The sequence below is a fragment of the Lepidochelys olivacea genome, assembly GCF_965140295.1.
Source record: "Lepidochelys olivacea isolate rLepOli2 genome assembly, chromosome: 2".
Taxonomy (NCBI): Eukaryota; Metazoa; Chordata; order Testudines; family Cheloniidae; genus Lepidochelys; species Lepidochelys olivacea.
Window position 1 is genome coordinate 62,525,375 of NC_140412.1, and position 7,670 is coordinate 62,533,044.

Consider the following 7,670-nt stretch of genomic DNA (forward strand, 5'->3'; position numbering starts at 1 on the left):
TTCTCAAACTTTTGTACCGGTGAGCCCTTTCACACAGCATGCCTCTGAGTGTGACCCCCCTTATAAATTAAAAACACTTTTTAATATATTTAACACCATTATAAATGCTGGCTGCAAAGCGGGGTTTGGGGTGGAGGCTGGCAGCTCGCGACACCCCCCGTGTAATAACGTCGTGACCCCCTGAGGGGTCCCAACCCCCCAGTTTGAGAACCCCTGTACAAAGCCCTGGTTGTACACATAGTGCGGATAGAGCTATAGATGGAAGGCAGTTGTTTTTACTTACTTGGTAAATCCTTGATTTTCTGTATTTCTCATGCTACCATCAATGACACCACAAAAGTGTACAGGCATAGAGAATATAGGAAAGGAAAAGGGACCCCAAATGGAAAAGTACTTTATACAAGAGTTGGAAAGGATCAGTAGGGGAGGAGGGGGAGAACAACATCTCCTAAAAATGAACGGTTTGATGACTGCAGCGTTTCCTTCATTCCAATTTACTCAAGCTGTGCAAAACAGCTCTAACTAGAGAACATTCTCATTATGTTTTCGCTGATTAGTGCTGTGGGAAAAAAAGCCATGGTTGGTATGGGAGCAGTTGTGGATATTCTGAAATCTTGGGATGCAGTTTTATTCACACTACAGGTTATTCTGATGGGAAAATAACCCGGTCTTCTAAATTAATCCTCTAAACTCAAGCAGCTTAGGCCTGGTCTACACTATGAATTTAGGTTGAATTTAGCAGTGTTATCTCGATTTAACCCTGCACCCATCCACATGACAAAGCCCTTTTTTTCGACTTAAAGGGCTCCTAAAATCAATTTCTTTACTCCACCCCCAATGAGGGGATTAGCGCTGAAATCGGCCTTGCTGGGTCGAATTTGGGGTACTGTGGACGCAATTCGATGGTATTGGCCTCCGGGAGCTGTCCCAGAGTGCTCAGTTGTGACCGCTCTGGACAGCACTCTCAACTCAGATGCACTGGCCAGGTAGACAGGAAAAGGCCCGTGAACTTTTGAATCTCATTTCCTGTTTGGCCAGCGTAGCGAGCTCACCTGCACAGGTCACCATGCAGAGCTCATCATCACAGGAGACCATGCAGTCCCAGAATCGCCAAAGAGCTCCAGCATGGACTGAACAGGAGGTACGGGATCTGATCGCTGTATGGGGAGATGAATCCGTGCTATCAGAACTCCGTTCCAAAAGACGAAATGCCAAAATATTTGAAAAAAATCTCCAATGGCATGAAGGACAGAGGCTATAACAGGGACCTGCAGCAGTGCCATGTGAAAATTAAGGAGCTCAGGCAAGCCTACCAAAAAAACAGAGAGGCAAACGGCCACTCCAGTTCAGAGCCCCAGAAATGCTGCTTCTATGATGAGCTGCATGCCATTCTAGGGGGTGCAGCCACCACTACCCCAACGCTGTGCTACTCCTTCCAAGGAGTGGGAGGCAACACGGAAGCGGGTTTTGGGGGCAAGGAAGATGATGATGAGGAGGAGGTTGTAGATAGCTCACAGCAAGAAAGTGAAGAAACCGATTTCCCCAACAGCCAGGATCTGTTATCCTGGAGCCAGTACCCACCGAACCCACCCAAGCCGGGCTCCCGGACCCTGAAGGTGGAGAAGGGACCTCTGGTGAGTGTACCTTTGTAAATATTATACATGGTTTAAAAGCAAGCATGTTTAATGATTAATTTTCCCTGGCATTTGTGGCCAGTACAGCTACTGGAAAAGTCTGTTAACGTGTCTGGGGATGGAGTGGAAATCCTCCAGGGACATATCTATAAAGCTCTCCTGGATGTACTCCCAAAGCCTTTGCAAAAGGTTTCTGGGGAGGGCAGCCTTATTCTGTCCTCCATGGTAGGACACTTTACCACGCCAGGCCAGTAGCACGTAGTCGGGAATCATTGCAGAACAAAGCATTGTAGCGTATGGTTCCAGTGTTTGCTGGCATTCAAACAACATCCGTTCTTTATCTCTCTGTGTTACCCTCAGGAGAGTGATATCATTCATGGTCACCTGGTTGAAATACGGTTGTTTTAGTAAGTGGACATTCAGAGGTGGCCATTCCTGCTGGGCTGTTTGCCTATGGCTGAACAGAAATCTTCCCCACTGTTAACCATGTAGTGGGGGGAGGGATGAAGCCATCATCCCAGAGAATTGGGTGTGTGTGTGTGGGGCAGGGTTAGTTGGGTTTCTGCTGCACGTGAACCCGGAAACCGCAGTCCCTCCTTTTAAATGGCCAACACATTTTAAATGGCCAACCCAACGACTACTTCGTATGGGAAATGAGGGTGCTGCTGTTTGAAACCATTCCCACATGTTATGAAGGTTAAAGAAGCGAAAAGACGGGCTTACCATGGCTGCCTGAAAGGCGAATTCTGCTGCCCGGCCCTGCGTGAGTGATCTCTCACACCAAACCGGCATACCCTCAATAAGAGGCAAAATGTGACCTTGTAATGAAAGCAAGGTTTACCGTGAAAGAGTGTACCCATTGTTCTATAAAAAGTGTCTTTTTAACTACCACTCTTCCTTTTTTTTCCTCCACCAGCTGCATATGTTTCTCCTTCCTAGAGGCTAGCGAAGATTAGAAGGCGAAAAAAACTACACTCGTGATGAAATGTTCTCTGATCTCATGCTGTCCTCCCACACTGACGGAGCACAGCAAAATACATGGAGGCAGACAATCTCAGAGTGCAGGAAAACACAATATGACCTCAAGGAGAGGTGGCGGGCTGAAGATGGTAGGTGGCGTCAGCTTGCTGAAAGAAGGCAGGAGTCAATGCTCAGGCTGCAGGAAGATCAAACTTATATGCTCCAGCATATGGCTGAGCTGCAGGAAAGGCATCAGGAGCACAGACCGCCGTACAGTCCCTGTGTAACCAACTGCCCTCCTCCCCAAGTTCCATAGCCTCCTCACCCAGACGCCCAAGAAAACGGTGGGGGGGCCTCCGGCCACCCAGCCACTCCACCCCAGAGGATTGCCCAAGCAACAGAAGGCTGGCATTCAATAAGTTTTAGTTTTAAAGTGCTGTGTGGCCTTGTCCTTCCCTCCTCCCCCACCCCTCCTGAGCTACCTTGGCAGTTATCCCCCTGTTTGTGTGATGAATAAATAAAGAATGCATGAATGTGAAGCAACAATGACTTTATTGCCTCTGCAAGCAGTGATCAAGGGCGAAGGGGAGGGTGCTTAGCTTACAGGAAAGTAGAGTGAATCCGGGCGGGGGGCAGGGGGCGGTCCCACCACTCTGTGCTTGTTTCCCGGGCCCCAGAATTGGCGTTCCACGCCATGAACCTGCCCAATTAACACCATGATGTGCACATTGCAGGGGCCCATACTTTGTGAGACATCTATGTCCATGTCCTCATCACTCTCATCACCGCGCTGCAGTTGCCTCCTCCTCGCCTGGTTTCTCTTTTCTTGCAGGTTATGGTTCTGCATATCCTGCTGGTAACGCGTGCAGTATTTATTGTGCTCATAATTGCCATGGTGATCTCAGTGGGCTCCATGTTCCCAGTGCTATGGCATCTGCGCTGAAAAAAGGCGCGAAATGATTGTCTGCCATTGGTCTGACGGAGGAAGTGGCGACTGACAACATGGTTTACAGGGTTGGCTTAAAGGGAATTAAAATCAACAAAGGGGGTGGCTTTAAATTAAGGAGAAACAGAATGGCCCCCTCAAGGGTAGAACTCAAAACCCTGGGTTTAGCAGGCGGTTGATTTCATGGAGGGAGGGAGCGAGGGAGGGAGGAGAAAATGAATACAAAACAAATCTGGTCTATTTCTTGTTTTGGTCCACTTCATCTATCTTTATACATCTTGCTGGCAGCAGACGGTGCAGTACGACTGCTGGCCATCGTCGTCTCCTGGCTGCTCATTAGAAGACAGTGCAGTATGACTGCTGGCCATCGTCGTCTCCTGGCTGCTCATTAGAAGACGGTGCAGTAGGACTGCCGACAGGACTGAATCGCCATGAGACGAAACTTAAAAGGAAAATGACCTGGCTGAGTCACTCCCATGTTTGCCCAGGCGCCCCTGACTGACCTCACTGAGGTCGGCTAAAAGAGCACCCTGGAGTATGGCGACGATGGCTACCAGTCATACTGCACTGTCTGCTGCCAAAAGGCAATGGGCTGCTGCTGTGTGGCAATGCAGTACCACATCTGCCAGCACCCAGGAGACATATGGTGACTGTGAGCTGAGTGGGCTCCATGCTTGCCGTGGTATGGCGTCTGCATGGGTAACCCAGGAAAAAAGGCGCGAAATGATTGTCTGCTGTTGCTTTCAAGGGGGAGGGGGGGCTGACAACATGTACTGAGAACCACCCGCAACAATGTTTTTGCCCCATCAGGCATTGGGATTTCTATCCAGAATTCCAATGGGCGGCGGAGACTGCGGGAACTGTGGGATAGCTACCCACAGTGCAACGCTCCGGAAGCTGACGGTTGCCTTGGTACTGTGGACGCACTTCGCCAACTAAATGCCGACTAAATGCACTTAGAACATTTGTGTGGGGATGCACACAATCGACTGTATAAAAATGCTTTCTCCAAAACCGACTTCTATAAATTCGACCTAATTTCATAGTGTAGACATAGCCCGAGTAAAGAGAAAAATAAATGGATACTATCAATTTCTTATTTGCTAAAAACCTTAGTTTCAGATTGGAAATTTACTGATCCATGTTTGTAATCTTAATGGATTCAACAGCTTTCCTCAGTGCTTCATAGGAAAGAACTGCTGTATGTATGCTTGTATAGGCACAGGCATCAGATGAAATTTTTATCTACACTACAAACTTGAACACTGCAATTTGAGGTTCATTGGAAACAATTTATAGTATTGTTTTATACATTCACATTTGATGTCCACCTATCATATTAAACATAGTGCTGTAGAGTGTAAATTTTTAAGGAAACATGTTTGTAAGCCTGTGCTTTCCCATTAAGGCCCACATTCAGCAAGGTACGTATGCATATGCTTAACTTTAAGCAGGTGTGTAGTCCCTTTGATTTCAAAGAGATTATTTACATGTTTACAGTTAAGCACATGCTTACATGCCTTAATGAATCAAGGCCTTGATCCCTCTCTTTTGGAAACCCTGATTATGTGTTTCATGACATAGAAATATATAGATGTAATTGAGCAGACCAAAGCCCAAGATCTTTATTTGATTTTCTTTATTATCATTCTGTAAAATTCAACTAAATTATTACAAACCTGTCCCTCCATGCAAATGTCTGAGATATTCAAGTCCCAGAATAAGCTGCCCTAAATCTTCCATTCTGCCCTCTTCCCAGGGCCGTATTATAACACCAATTTTTAAGTAGAAGTTCCCATCAGCATAGGAGTTCTGCCTAAAAATGAATGGCATGATATAGCCTTTGCCCCATGGGATCCAGGAGTCAAATATTGCTTTCAGGTACACCAGTACCTAGGATAGCCCCAGTAAAGTGAGTGTAGTTACGCCGGGTTTCACTTCAGAGTAAACGAGAGCTGTCAAGGTTCCTTCCCCACTCTGAACTCTAGGGTACAGATGTGGGGACCTTCATGAAAAACCCCCTAAGCTTATTTTTACCAGCTTGGGTTAAAACTTCCCCAAGGTACAAACTATTTTTGTTCCTGGGCTTTATTGCTGCCACCACCAAGCATCTAACAAAATATAACCGGGAAAGAGCCCACTTGGAAACGTCCTTCCCCCACAAAATCCCCCCAAGCCCTACACCCCCTTTCCTGGGGAAGGCTTGATAAAAATCCTCACCAATTTGCACAGGTGAACACAGACCCAAACCCTTGGAACTTAAGAACAAGGAAAAAGCAATCAGGTTCTTAAAAGAAGAATTTTAATTGAAGAAAAAGTAAAAGAATCACCTCTGTAAAATCAGGATGGTAAATACCTTACAGGGTAATCAGATTCAAAACATAGAGAATCCCTCTAGGCAAAACCTTAAGTTACAAAAAGACACAAAAACCAGAATATACATTCCATCCAGCACAGCTTATTTTATCAGCCATTTAAACAAAACAGAATCTAATGCATATCTAACTAGATTGCTTATTAATCCTTTACAGGAGTTCTGACCTGCATTCCTGCTCTGGTCCCGGCAAAAGACACACACAGACACACAGAGAGAACCCTTTGTTTCCCCCCCCTCCAGCTTTGAAAGTATCTTGTCTCCTCATTGGTCATTTTGGTCAGGTGCCAGCGAGGTTATCTTTAGCTTCTTAACCCTTTACAGGTGAAAGGGTTTTTCCTTCTGGCCAGGAGGGATTTAAAGGTGGTTAGCCTTCCCTTTATATTTATGACGAGAGCATTCTCAATTGGTGCCGTTCTCCATATGGTCTGCCAGGAGGGAATCTGGGGCTTTTGATGCAAAGATAAAAGATGACTAAAGCTAGGCTGGTGCTAACTAAAGGAACCAGTAATACCTTGTCCTCAGCCCTGTTTTACCTCCAGCTCCCACTGAACTGACTGGAAAAATAATTGTTGTCTTCGGCCTTGATTGTAAGAATGCCAAGCACAGGCCTAACTTTAAGCCCGTGAGCAATCTAAGTGACTTCAAAGATTAAGGCTAGGTATGTGCTTAAGGGCAGGTTGCCAGGTGTCCAGTTTTCAACCAGAATACCCGGTGGAAAAGGGACCCTCCCCAGCCTGGTGAAAATGAGTAAGTGAGTGAGGGTGGGGGAGAGCAAGTGATGGAGGGAGGGGGGATGGAGTGAGTGGGGCGGGGCCTCGGAGAAGGGGCGGGGCAAGGTTGTTCGGTTTTGTGTCATTAGAAAGTTGCCAACCCTAGATCAAGCCCCCCCTTGCCTGATTTTCAAAGGTGCTGAGCACCTGCAGCCATTAGGCCTTGATTCAGGCAAACTCACAAAAGTCAACAGATTTAAACACATGCTTGTAATTAAGCATATGCCTCTGTGCCCTCCTGAATTGGGGCCCTGTCAACTGTCGTGTGAACTGGGACAGGGGTGCCAGAATGGGGAGGACGAGGAGGCCATGGCTCCATCTCCCACTTTTTACTGGCTGTAAGGGTGAGTGATGGGGGGCAGGGTCTTGGGGGGTAGAGGCAGTGTGGGGGTGGGGCTTTGGGAGAAGGGGCAGGGTGAAGGTGAGGGGAGATGGGGCAGCGCAGGGGCAGGGTCCCAGGGGAAGGGGTGGTGTGGGGGCGAGGCTCGGATCAGGCACTAGTGGCCTCCGCCACACTTTTAGGGAGCTTCCACCTCTCCTGAATTGAGGTTGCATTTTCTTTGAACTCCTCTAGTGCCCTGATGTTTGGGACCAGGGACTTGAAAGGTAGCAGAGGATATCAGGGATGTGCCTTTTTTTTTGCCATCTCCATGAAAATCTGCCCAAATTCAGTCTCTGAAAAAAAAAATCACCATTTGCACATGCTCAGTAGAGACTTCTTTGGCTTTTGCAGGTAAAATCTCCAAAGATTCTGTCCACACTGGGCAGGCTCCAGGCTGGGTCTGAGCAGGACATTTCCTGCACTTGCATCTGTGGGCTGTGCCAGGGTAAAGGCACCTGAACTGAAAGCTAGGAGCCTGTCTTTCCTGTGCCCTCAATGACTCCTCTGCTGGGCCCAGGCAGCACGGAGGAGGAAGCTGCCTCATTCAATGATGTGGGGACAAGAACAGAACCTCTATGTATGGGGAGGGGTAGATTGGTAC